Source organism: Gorilla gorilla, chromosome 6, assembly GCF_029281585.2.
Source record: "Gorilla gorilla gorilla isolate KB3781 chromosome 6, NHGRI_mGorGor1-v2.1_pri, whole genome shotgun sequence".
In the NCBI taxonomy this organism is placed as follows: Eukaryota; Metazoa; Chordata; class Mammalia; order Primates; family Hominidae; genus Gorilla; species Gorilla gorilla.
In genome coordinates this window covers 73,479,373-73,493,118 of record NC_073230.2, presented here as the reverse complement: position 1 = coordinate 73,493,118, position 13,746 = coordinate 73,479,373, and the positions used below count along the sequence as shown (strand labels likewise).

The following is a 13,746-nucleotide window of genomic DNA, read 5'->3' as shown; positions in this document are numbered from 1 at the left end:
GGCACATCACAGAAGGGGTATGGCTTTTCTCTCATTTCAGGACCCTGGTCTCAGTAGGGACTGTGACATATCACTGGGCCTATAACCTAGGTAATGTGACTCTCCTTTTCTTCCTGTGTTCTGTCCCAGTGAAGATTATGACAAATTTCTGGGCCAATCAGGTATGTGGTATGACTCTGTGCTCTTTCATGGGCCCCACTAGCAGGGAGCATTGTGACATATTGCCAGGCTCAGCACCTAGGTAATGTGACTCTTCTTGCAGCCTGGGTTCTACTTACAGAAGGGATTGTGACATATTCCTCAACCAAGAACTCAGATGATGTGACTCTCCTGCCTGTGCCCTGAGTACAGTGGGCATTGTGACATATCACTGGGTCTAGCACCCAGGTGATGTGACTTTACTGCCATGTTCCTGCCCAAATGTAAAATTGTGGCATATACCTGGGTCCAGCTCAGAGGCACAAGAATGACTCTCTTACCTGGACACAGCCAGTGGGAGATATTTTGATTTCTGTAGCCAGGCTTAGGCCACAGGTAATGTCCTGGGTCTCTTACATGTATAAAGTTCACAGAACATTACAACACTCAGGATGATCACAGGAAGCCCTAGAGTGATACAGAGAGTTTCTAATAGGGCCTAGCTAACAGCTGAGATTGTGACTCTCGCATGCAGACCCAGCCGACAGGCTCTTCATTCTTACACATAAACAGAGCCTACGAATGAGGCACTTAATCTCACACATAAAAGCAGTTGCAAGTTGGATTTGTTACTCTCATATGTGGATCTGGTTTCCAGGTGGTTTGGTGACTCTCGAACCATGATTCAGCAGACCTGTGAGGCTGTGAGTTCCCTATCAGAACACAATCTGCAGGTGAGATTGGGGCTGTTGTACATGGATTTTGTGCATTGTTGAGACTGTAACTCCTATACTTGAACCCCACTCACAGGAGGGGTTGCCTCTCATACATGAAGCCAGGACTCGTGTGAAACTGTGAAACTCATTTCTGTACATTCCCAAGTGTGTGATTGGGAAATATACCTTTGCCCAGAACCTGAGTGATCTGACTCTTTCCTAGGCCCAGCCCACAGATAAAATTGTGACATATACCTGGGCCACCCACCTAAGTAATGTGAAACTCCTTCCTGGGCTCTGCCTGCCAAGGGCATTTTTACATTTCAGTGTGACCAGCAGCCACCCAGGTGCTGTGACTCTCCTGCCTGGTACCTGCCTACAAAGAGCATTGAGACTTATTTCTGGGTTCATTATGTAGGTGATGTGACTTCATTCTACTGCTTTGGCTCTGTGCTTAGAGTGCACTGTGACATTTAGCTGGGTACTGCACCCACATAATGTGACTCTCCTGACTGAGTTCTTCCTACAGGAAGCATTGGAACCTATCACTTAGCCTAGCATCTAGGTGATGTGATTCTCCTCTCTTGCCTGGTTCCTGCCCACTGGAGAGATTGTGACCCATTGCTGAGCCCAGGGCCAAGGTGATGTCACTCTCCTGCCTTGGCTGTGCCCATGGGGGCCACTGTGACACCTGTCTAGGCTAATAACTTAAGTGAAGTGAGTCTCCTTTCCTGCCTAAGCTCTGCCTACAGGGGGGATTTTGGTATATCACTGGGCCCAGCAGCCAGGTGATGTGACTCTTCTGCCAGGGTTCTGCCTACAAGGGGGATTGTGACATATCTCTGGACCAGCACCCAAGTGATGTGTCTTTTCTGGCCTCTCCCTCTCCACAGGTTGTATTGTGCCATTTATCTGTGTCCAAATTATAAGCACAATGATGAATCTTTTACTGGGAGTCAAGATATGTGCAGGATGGTGAAACTTATCACTGGACCTTTCCACAGTGTTATTGTCACATATACCTTTGTCCAACATGTGAGTGATTTGACTCTGCAGACTGGGTCCAGTTCACAAATAAAATTGTGCCATATACCTGGGCCAAGAACCTAATAGGTATGACTCATGTGCCTGGGCCCTGCCTTCAGAAAGATAGTGACATTACACTGCACCCAGCACCTAAGAGGTGTGATTCTCTTCTTCTACCTGGGGCCTGCCCACAGCAAGACTTGTGACATATCAATGGGTGATGTGACTATCATTTTTCTTCCTGGGCCCTGCCCACATGGATAATTGTAACATATCACTGGCCCCAACTATTAGGTGATGTGACTCTCTTGTCTGGGATTTGTCAACAAAGGACATTGTGACATATTTCCTTTTTATTTTCCCAGATGGAGTCTTGCTCTGTTGCCCAGGCTGGAATGCAATGATGCAATCTCAGCTCACTGCAACCTCCATCTCCCAGGTTCAAGTGGTTCTCCTGCCTCAGCCTCCCAAGTAGCTGGGACTACAGGTATGCACCACCACGCCTAGCTAATTTTTTTGCATTTTTAGTAGAGACGGGATTTCACCATGTTGTCCAGGCTGGTCTTGAACTCCTGACCTCAATGATCTGCCATCCTCAGCCTCCCAAAGTGCTGGGATTACAGGTGTGAGCCCCTGTGCCTGGTGTGACATATTTCTAAGTTCAGCGCCCAAGTGCTGTGACTCTCCTGACTGGGCCCTCCCCACGAGGAAAATTGTGACATATCCCTGGGCCCAGTCCTTAGGCCATGTGACCCTCCTTTTTTACCTGGGCCCAGCCCACAAAAGTAATTGTGACATATCAGTGGGCCCAGCATCCAAGAAATATTATTCTGCCTAGGCCCTGCCAACAGAAATATCCCTGCTTTTTTCATATCCCTGCTTCAGCACCAAGTGATGTAACATGTTTTCTGGTTCACACCCACAGGTGTGATTTTGACATATACCTTTTCCTAGCACCTGAGCGATTTGCCTCTTTAACCTGGGTTAATACCACAAGTAGAATTGTGACATATACCTGGCACAGGCACCTAGGTGATGTAACTCTTGCCTTGGTGCTGTCCTCAGAGGGGATTGTAATATATCACTGGGCCCAGCACCTGGTGATGTGGCTCATGTCGTTTTCCCTGGGCTCTGCCCCAGTGGGGATTGTAAATATCTCTGGGCCCTACATTCATGTGATGTGACTCTCCTGCCTGGGCCCTGCCCACAGAGGCACTGTGACATCTCTGGGCACATCCCTTAGGTGGTGTAATTCTCCTTTTGTGCCCAGGTGCTGCCTTCAGGAGGGATTGTGACATATGCCTGGACCAAACACCTGGATGACGTGACACTCCTGCATGAGCCCTGCCCTAAGGGGATATTTTTACATGTTGGTGAACTCAGCCTCTAGGTGATGTGACTCTACTCTCCTGCCTGGGCCCTGCCCACAGGGGGCATTGGAACATTTCACTTGGCTCAGCACCAAGAAGATGTTACTCTCCTACCTGGACCTCTCCCACAGGGGACACCTAGATGATGTGATTTTTCTTCCTGGTTCCTGCTCAGACTTCAAATTGTGATGTACATCTGGGCCCAAAACACAGGTAAGGTAATAACTCTCATAGCTAGACCAAGACAATAGAGAGATTTTGACTTTTGTAGCGAGGCTTAGAACAATGGGTACATATTCCTGGCCCAGCTCCCAGGTGATATGACCCTCCTACCTAGTTAGTGCTCACAGGTGTGATTGTTACCTATGTTTGGACTCAGTTCATTGTGAGCATTGTGATCACTCATACCTGGACCTAGCCACAAAAAAATATGTTGACTCTTATACCTCAAAATAGGAAACTCAACCCACAAGAGGTGTTGACTCTTACACCTTTTGCTGGAAAATGTCCAGGATTGTGAATTTCTGCTATTGATTGGGTCCAGGTATGAGTTTCATTGCTGTGCCTGAGCTGAGTTCAAAATGAGTCACTATCTCACCTGTGGCTGCATCTACATATGACAGTCACAATTCCAAGTCTGGATTGCATTTGTGTGTGAGACTTAGGACCTCACCAGTAAGCACTGTCTATGTGTGAGGGTGACAATTCTATCAGCTGGAAGTGCATATGAGAGTCACAATGTCACCTTTGTTCTTGGTCCTGTTATGACATTGTATCACTTGAGGGCTTTATCCAGACCCAGGACCTTGCCTGTTGCCCTAAGCCTAGATATCAGAGTCAAAATCTGTTCTCTTAGCTGGATCCAGGTACGAGAGTCAACATCTCACCAGTGAGCTGTGACCATGTATATGTCACAATTTCACCTGTGGGCAGGAACCAGACATGAGAGTCATCACCTGGGTGCTGGGTAAGTGATACATTACAATTCTTACTTTGGGCAGGGTCTAGGCAACAGAGGAGAGACACATCACCTGTATGATTGGCCCAGCGATGGGTGAAAATCCTCTCTGAGAGCAGGGCCCATTCAGGAGAGTCATATCACCTAGCTGCTTGGCCAAGTGAAATATCACAATGAACCCTTTGCACAGGGCCAATACAGGACAGTTACATCACCAGGGAGCTGGGTCCAGCTATATGTCACAATTCCTTTTGTGGAAAGTGTCCAGGCAGAAAAGCAGAGTCATATCACCTAGCCAATGGGCCCAGAGAGATGCCACAATGCCATTTGTAGGCTGGGCCCTGGGAGAAGAATAACATCACCCAGTTCTGGGCCCAGCAATATGTTGTGATCCCAACTGGAAAAAGGTTCCAGACAAGAGAGGAGAATCACATCATCATGATGATAAGCCAAGAGATTTCACAATCCCCCCCCCCGTGCACATGTCCCAGGCAGAAGACCTGAATTACCTTTTTACTTAGGCCAGTAATGTCACAGTGCTTCCTCAGGGCAGGGCACAAACAAGATAGGACAGTCACATCATTAAGTGCTAGACTTAATGCTAGATATGTCATAACCTTACTTGTGGGCAGGGTCCAGGAAGGAGAGATTTATGTCACCTAGGTGCTCAGTAAAGAGATATATTACAATTACAATTCCTTTGAGGGAAGTGGCCAGGCAAAATAGTCACATCACCTAGGTGTTTGGCCCAGGTATAAGTCACAAGATATCTGTGTGTTGAGACCAGAAGGACTAGCAAATTATGAAGGTTCTATGTAGAAGTGCATGTCACAGACACCTGCAGGAAGGCCCAGGAATGAGACTCCCAATTCCACACATTTTCCCACTCCAAGTGTAAGAGTCAACAACTCCTGAGACTTAGGCCCAAGTACATGAGTCACAATCTCAACAGTGGATTGCATCCTGCCATGAGAGCCCCAATCCCTTCTCCAAGCTGTGTTCCAGTAGAGGAGTCACAACATCAATGGTGTGCTGAATCCTGGTTGGAGAGTTCCCACTTCACCTGTGGACTGGATCCGTATATGAGAGTCTCAATTCCAGCTCTCAACTGCCCCTGGGTGTGAGATTCAGGACCTCAATTGTGAGCTGTGTACACATGGACATGTAACAATTTCTACTTTTGGCTGTGTGTTCATACAAGACTCAATCTCATCTGTGTTCTCGGCCCTGTTATGAGACTCTCTGTACCACCCATGGGATTTATTCAATACGCATGGGTGTCATAATCCTCTGTGATCTTCATACAAGTAGAAGACCCAGGACCTTACCCATGGCCCTAGGCCTATCTATGAGAATTGACATTTTTCCTCACATTTTTAATTTTAACAAATAAGTTATTCTCCTCTCAGTTCAGATTCATCAGGAAATTGAATCATATTCAGAAGAATTAAAACTGAAAGACTAATATGTTTGTTAAAGCAATGCAGGTTGTCATACTAATAAACCCTAAAATTTCAAAGGCTTAGCAAAATAATACATTTTCTGCTTCCATCACCATCCCCTTTGGCTTATTTCTGGTTAAGAGAACTTCTTTGTGATTTTTCGGAGATTAGATTTTTTTTAAATTTTCTATCTGCACTCTCTCTTTCTTCAGCCAATAGATGAAAAAAGATGCAAAGAAGACACATTTGCTTTTTATGCACACATCACTTCCAGTCACTATGTTGAGCAGAGTCAGTGTGAGGACAATTGAGAATAGCAGTTTTCTGGCAGGACAGCCACTTCTCAGCAAAAGATGACACAATAAAAGTATAAATCTTTCATGGGAGGCTCACATATTTTCAGCAAATTAAGCATATGCATGAATAAAATTCTTGTGGTAAAATAAAGATTCATTTTGTTGATTCCTATGGAGCTCAGGTAATATTGGATAAAAAGCAAAAAAATTATTTGAAATAGTAATATTGTGAATGAAGTTATTCTGTCAATAGAATTAAAAATATTTTTATCTCATACTAGTCATCTTATCTATAATTGTACAATATCAAATGCTACTTTTTATTCACAATTGTACTTCATATAATTATTCCATGTATATCATCCTTCTTCACTGTTTCAATGCCTTCTGCACTTCACATCAGTGAAAAACAGGCCAGCTAATGCCAGGAAATGGGTGTTTTGCTAGTGCTACTTTAAGAGTAATGATGAAGAGCACTTGTCTGAATTGTTCCCATGTGGCAAACACTGTGATTTGGCCCAAAGTACACACATTTCTTATGTACCTCTAAATTTACTGATGAAATAAAATTCTTAGCTAACATCATCTCATTCAAATATGTTTTATGAAATTTGGTTGACATTTCAGTGTCTCTGACTTAAATGGAATATTGAAAATGTCCATGAATCCAAATAGAGTGTTATACATGAGCAATCTTTTACTAAAAGCCTTTCTGAGGCAGAGTAAGATTCATAAAATTTCTTTATAATATAGAAGAAATGTGTTACCTATGTTTCCAGTAATCAACTCCGAACACTGAGCATCTCAGTTCCCAGTACTCACCCTGAGATATTCAGGAAAAATTGGTATCTCTGTAAGGAGACAGAAAAAGGTGTTTGGGGGAGGGTCACAACATTGCACGTAAATGCTTTCTGCAAGCACCTGTTAGGATCTTAATCTAATTGGTCTATCATTTGCATGGCTAGACAGTTACTGAATGTAGTCATACTATTTTGTTGTTTTTTGCAGCCAATGACATCTGTTACCTATAACTTTTACACAATAACTTGCTCAGCTGAAACATGAATCTTTTGTTAATTTACCCTAAACTGAGAGACTAGATTTGCAATTTCCAATCTTTCAATGTTAAAGCAAATCAGAGAAGAGTAATGTGTGTATGTGGTATGCATTTTCTTGCCTAACTATCAAAATTCTTCTCATATTGAATTGCACACTCTAGGCAGCCACCTTAAAAATAGTCCCTCCTACTTTTTTTAGCCAGGATATTAGATTTCAAAAGGTCAAGGACTTAATAATTGGGCAAAGACAAAACCTTGCCTTTGCTTCTTGACCATTTCAAAGAGCATGGTAATTGTGCCAAGCCATTGAAAGATGTGGTTCTGATGACTTTTATTTCATTTCAAATGTTTTCTCTAATTTTTAGTCTTATTGCATTAATCTAAAAGAGAAACTACCTACACAACAATTTATGCATTCAAGAAATATTCATGTTAAGGTGTTCAAAGTTCAATATTGTATTACAGAATAGTAGAATTCTCTAAAATTAGAAAGTCAGATTATTATTATTAATAAATTCATTATTTTTTCAACATTTTCCAATGTTGAAATTAAATAATTGGGTATGCTTTTTCAGGATAAGTTCAATTCTAGGAGGACACTCAATGGTCTGCCTGGTATTTTTGTCATGAATGTAAAACTGAGTTAACAGAATGGAGCAGAAATGCTAATTTAATCAGAATGAGAATGAATTCAGCCTTATTGGTAGACTGTTGGTAGACTATTGGTATCCCAGAGGCTGATCATTTACTTCGGCTGTGTAAACATTGCTTCCTAATGCCAGTGAGCCCTTTCAACCAAGTTGCCTTTGTTTCCCATTGATGTGGTCATGTTCTGGTCTCTGTTTTTCTTAAGCTGTCCCAGATGAGGAGTGATTATTTCTTGTATTAATAAGATCTCTTCTTTTTCCTCTGCCATCCTCCTATTCTTCCTTCTGAAAGTAACATGTTGAAGGCAAAAATAGAGACAATATACAAATATATCCCTTGCCATGTGGCCACCATAAGCAGCTCACAACCTGGCTTACCTAAAAGTTTGATTAATTTCAGGGAAGCAGGGGTGTTTTTCTATGATGTGCTCTTTTTCTTAAAAACATGTCTGATTAAGTTTGGTGTAATAAAGATAATCTCTCTTATGATAAACAGAAAGCCAATACCTTTGTAACCTAATTACATGAATAATGTCCCACCACAGTCACACACATTTTCTCACACTCAGGAGAAAATGATACACAGCAGGTGTGCACTGAAGTGGGAACCTGAGGGTCATCTGAGAATTCTGCCTCTCCACCTGAATAGATTTCTAAAATAGCCTTTCAGTTGCCTTTGTTGTCTAAGTAAACACATATATCATCTGCAAATAATAATTAATTCATCTGCTTTTCAATTTTATTCATTAAGATAAGTATTTATCTTTTTCTGGCTTATATGAAGTATTTCTTATTTATAATATACATTCACATATATACATATATAACAGTACAAATGTATCCATTTTCATTTTTGTTAAATTTTTAAGAATGGATGTTAAAGGTAACTTCTTTTCTGTTTGAAAGGGTTTTTATTGTTGTATTCAGGAGCATTATCTCTGCAGTCAAAGTTGCTTGTGTTTTAATACTGGCTCTGCTATTGTGAGCAAATTATTTCTCTCTCTGGCTCTTTTTCTTTCTTTGTAAATTGAGGACAATAATACCTTTGTTATTAAGTTACTGTGTCTATTAGTCCATTCTCACACTGCTATAAAGACACACCCAAGACTAGGTAAATGAAAAAGGAAAGAGGTTAATTTGACTCACAGATCAGCATGACTGGGGAGGCCTCAAGAACCTTGCAATAATGGCAGAAGTTGAAGGAGAAGCAGGTATATTTTTCACTAGGTGAAGGAGAGCAGGAAAAATGACCACTTATAAAACCATCCGATCTCATGAGAACTCACTCAGTATCACAACAACACCATGAGTATCATTCCGCCCCTGGCCCCTTCCAAATCTCATGCCCTTTTCATATTTCAAAACCAAACATGCTTTCCCAACAATCTCCCACAGTCTTAACTCATTTTAGCATTAACCCAAAAGTCTAACTCCAAAGTCCAATCTGAGAAAAGTCCCTGCTACCTATGAGCTTGTAAATCAAAAGCAAGTTAGTAACTTCCAAGATACAATGGGGGTACAGGAATTAGATAAACTCTTTCAAATGGAGGAAATTGGCCAGAACCAAGGAGGTACAGGCCCCATGCAAGCTTGAATTCCAATGGGGCAGTAATTAAATCTTAAAGCTCTGGGATGATGTCATTTGACTTCATGTCCCACTTCTGGGCCATGCTGATGCAAGACGTGGGCCCTCATAGCCTTAGGCAACTCCTTTATGGACTGGAATTGCGTGCCTGTGGCTTTTCCAGGTGCACAGTACAAGCTCATGGAGGATCTGTCATTCTGGGGTCTAGAGTATAGTGGCCTTCTCACAACTCCAGTTGGCAGCTTCAGTGGGGACTCTGCATGAGGGCTCCAACCCCACATTTCCCTTCTGCATTGCCCTATTACAGGTTCTCCATGAGGGCTCTGCCCCTGTAGAAGACTTCTGCCTGAACATCCAGGCATTTTTATACATCTTCTGAAATCTAGGCAGAGGTTCCCAGAGCTCAACTCTTGTCTTATGTTCACTCACATGCCCAACACCACATGGAAGCCACCAAGGCTTGAGGATTGCACTTTCTGAAGAAATAACCCAAGCTGTACCTTGGCCCCTTTTAGCCACAGCTGGATCTGGAGCAGCTGGGATGCAGGACACCTAGTCCCAAGACTTCATAGAGCAGTGGGGCCCTGGGCCTCAACCATGAAACCATTGTTGCCTCCTAGGGCTCCTGGCCTGTGATGGAAGGACCTGCCTCAGATCTTTGACATGATCTGAAGACATTTTCCCCATTGTTTTGTGTATTAACATTCAGTTCCTCTTTACTGCTGTAAATTTCTGCAGTGGCTTCAATTTCTTTTCAAAAACTTGGGTTTTATTTTCTACTTCATGGTCAGGCTTCAAATTTCCCAAACTTTTATGTTCTGCTTCCATTTTAAACATAAGTTTCTCATCTCCATCTGAGACCACCTCAGCCTGGACTTTATCATCCATATCGCTATTAGCATTTTGGTCAAAAGCATTCAACAAGTCTCCAGGAAGTTCCAAACGTTCCCACATCTTTCTGTGTTTTTCTGAGCTCTCTGAACTGTTTCAACCTCTGCCTATTACCCATTTCCAAAGTCACTTCCACATTTTCAATTATCTTTATAGCAGTGCCCCAAACTCCCAGTATTAATTTTCTGTATTAGTCTGTTTTCACACTACTATAAAGACACTACCAGAGAATGGGTAATTTATTCAGAAAGGAGGTTTAATTTACTCACAATTCTGCATGGCTGGGGAGGTCTCAGGAAACCTACAATTATGGTGGAAGGCAAAGGAGAAGCAAGCACCTTCTTCACTAGGCAGCAGGAGGGAAAGCAGGAAAAACCACCACTTATAAAACCATTAGATCTTTCAGAACTCACTATCATGAGAACAGCATGGGGGAAAATTACCCCCATGTTCCAATCACCTCCCACCAAGTCCCTCCCTTGACACATGGGGATTACAATTTGAGATAAGATTTGGGTGGGATAAGATTTTACAGTAACGAATTCAATATAAGCCACAGAATATAGATTTATTTTGAGAATCTCTAAGGTTTCCAGGTTTCTTGTTAATTACCCACCTTATTGAAATAAACTTTTTTGTTTCAGTATTGTTCCTCTGTTCTGAAAATGCATACAAAGTCACACACAAACACACTCACTTGCTATATAACTTTTTTATACTTAAGGTACATCTTTTTTTTTTTTTTTTAATGATGTCTCGCTCTGTCACCCAGGGTGGAGTGCAGTGGTGCCATCTTGGCTCATTGCAACCTCTGCTTCCCAGGTTCAAGCAATTCTCCTGCCTCAGCCTCCCTAGTAGCTGGGAATACAGGAACTTATCACCACACCCAGCTAATTTTTTGTATTTTTAGTAGAGATGGGGTTTCACCCTGTTGGCCAGGCTGGTCTTGAACTCCTGACCTCAAATTATCTGACCACTTCGGCCTCCCAAAGTGCTGAGATTACAGGCATAAGCCACTGCACCCGGCTGGTACATCTTTAGAGTAATACATTTGTATATGTAACTCTATGTAAATAAAAACTAAAAGCCTGTTTTTGTTTGTCAGCAGAGAGGCCACATGTACAAAAAATATATAAAACAAATTTTAAAAAATATTTAATCGACTCAGAAATGTATGGATATTAATTATACTCATATAATTTTTATGACCATAAATGGACCCTGTGGTTAATAATTCAATTGCACATATTGAAATGACTAAAACTATATAATGGGAATGTTTGTAATACAAAGTATAAATACGTGCTTGAGGTAATGAATACTTCATATACCCTGCTGTGATAATTAAATAATGTATGCCTGTGTTAAAATACCTCATATATGCCATTTTGTGTATGCAAACTACCCATAAAAATTTTTTAAAAATGTAAATAAGGTAAAAAAGAATACAAATTTCACCTATGAGAACAAAATTCTTCAACTTTTTTGCAGTTTAAAGCCACTGGAGGGCCAGGTGTGGTGGCTCACACCTGTAATCCCAGCATTTTGCAGCACCGAGGCAGGTGGATCACCTGAGGTCAGGAGTTCAAGACCAGCCTGGCCAATGTGGTGAAACCCCATCTCTACTAAAAATACAAAAATTAGCCTGGTGTGGTGGCACGTACCTGTAGTCCCAGCTACTTGGCAGGCTGAGGCAGGAGAATCGCTTGGACCCAGGAGGTGGAGGTTGCAGTGAGCTGAGATCGTGCCACTGCACTCCAGCCTGGGCAACAGAGCAAGACTCCATCTCAAAAAAAACAAACAAAAAACACTGGCAAAAAAGAGATTACTAGAGATGTCATTCCCCTACATTAACAAATAGTATATTGTTACCATCATTTACTTAGAACTTTAAGATGAGACACATTAATGTTGATGGCAAATTAACACTTTGTTCAAAGCACAATAGTTTTAACACATTAAAAACAACTTTATTTAATGAAAAATTAAGTTAAATTTATTGCATTTTATTACATAAAGGTACAACTGATAAACAATCTCCTCTTATATCTCTGATGCAACAATTGATCAAATACTTTCACAAACAATGGGAAGAATCAACATTAAGTAATCTGAGACTTGAGTTACAATATTATTTGCTTCTCAGAAAATCTAAATTTTTTTTTACAGAAAATGAAGCATAGCTCAAATGTAATTATAAATCTCCAAAAAAACTACTTCTTTGAAATGTATACACTGTTATCTTTGGATCTCTTTTACATTCAACACTCTGATTTAGTGTAATGTCTGAAGTTTCAGTGCCTTCATTCTTTCTACTGTGAATCCTCAAATGTCTATATAAACTTACCTTTTCATTAAATATATTTTCCCCATATATTGGATCTACAAAAATATTTAGTATAAACTGGTGTCTTCTAAGCTGTAGTTTTTGAACAAATGTTTTTTCACATTCATTACATGTTTAGGCTTTCTCTCAAATATAAATTCTCTGATGTTCCACAAAGTTTGAGCATCTGCTTCAGGGTTTTCCTTTAACATAAAATGCATACAATAACATCTGTAATGCCAGTAAAGGTATAACAATCCTCTTTATGTTTGTATGTTTGTCTTCAGAATAAATAGTCTTTACTTTAAAGGCCTATATTTTCTGAAAGGTGTTTTTACAGTAATCACATTTATAATGCTTTTTTTGTTTTTTTGAGATGGAGTCTTGCTCTATCACCCAGGCTGCAGTGTAGCAGCTCTGTGTTGGCTCACTGCAACCTCCACCTCTCAGGTTCAAGCAACTCGCCTGCCTCAGCCTCCCAAGTAGCTGGGATTACAGGCACACGCCACCACACCTGGCTAATTTTTGTATTTTCAGTAGAGATGGGCTTTCACCATGTTGGCCAGGCTGGTCTTGAACTCCTGATCTCATGATCCACTGACCTTGGCCTCCCAAAGTGCTGGAATTTCAAGGGTGAGCCAACACGCCCAACCTATAATGCTATTATTAACTATAAACTTTCTGATATTGAGTAAAATGTGAGCTGATAGTAATGGCTTTTCACATTCTTTGTATTTCTACAATTTTTCTCTAGTATAAATGCTTTCCTGTGGCATAAGGTGTGAGAATTTATTAAAAGTTTTGCCACATTCTTCATTTCATATTTGTAGTTTTCTTCAGTATACATTATCTTACCTACCATAACGTGTGACTACCATTTAAAGGCCTTGCCACATTTAACACATTTCTAGTTTCTCACCAGTATGATTTCCCTTTTTTAGAAAAGTTTGAGGTATGGTTAAATGCTCTGTCACATTTTTATGCTGTAGAGTTTCTCTCCAGCATAAAATTTTTCTAATTAATGAGGATGGAAACCAGTTAAAGGCTTTGCCACATTTTTTTCTACAGTTTCAGGGGTTCTCTCCAATATCAATTATCTTACATTTATTCAGGTTTGAGGACTTTTTGAAGACATTGCCATATTCCTTATTGTAGGGTTTCTCTTAAGTATTACATCTCTTATGTATAATAAGGGTTCAAGACTAGTTAAAATCGTTACCACATTCTTTGCTTTTGTAGGATTTCTCTCTAGAATGAATTAACAGATATTGTGTAAGGCCTGAGATGTGCTTA

General features: G+C 41.0%; 1 long non-coding RNA gene across 2 annotated transcripts; it reads left to right on the top strand.

Annotated features, from left to right (window-relative positions):
* The first annotated feature begins 712 nt into the window (after positions 1–712).
* On the top strand, positions 713–6,074 carry LOC109027736 (uncharacterized). 2 transcript variants are annotated; one of them, XR_008667214.2, is made up of 5 exons: positions 713–872; positions 2,246–2,367; positions 3,151–3,463; positions 4,107–4,217; positions 5,863–6,074. It is a non-coding gene; the product is annotated as an uncharacterized lncRNA (long non-coding RNA). The 2 variants fall into 2 exon arrangements; XR_002006772.4 differs by lacking the exon at positions 5,863–6,074 and having other exon boundaries at positions 717–872; positions 4,107–5,762.
* Positions 6,075–13,746: the final 7,672 nt, after the last annotated feature.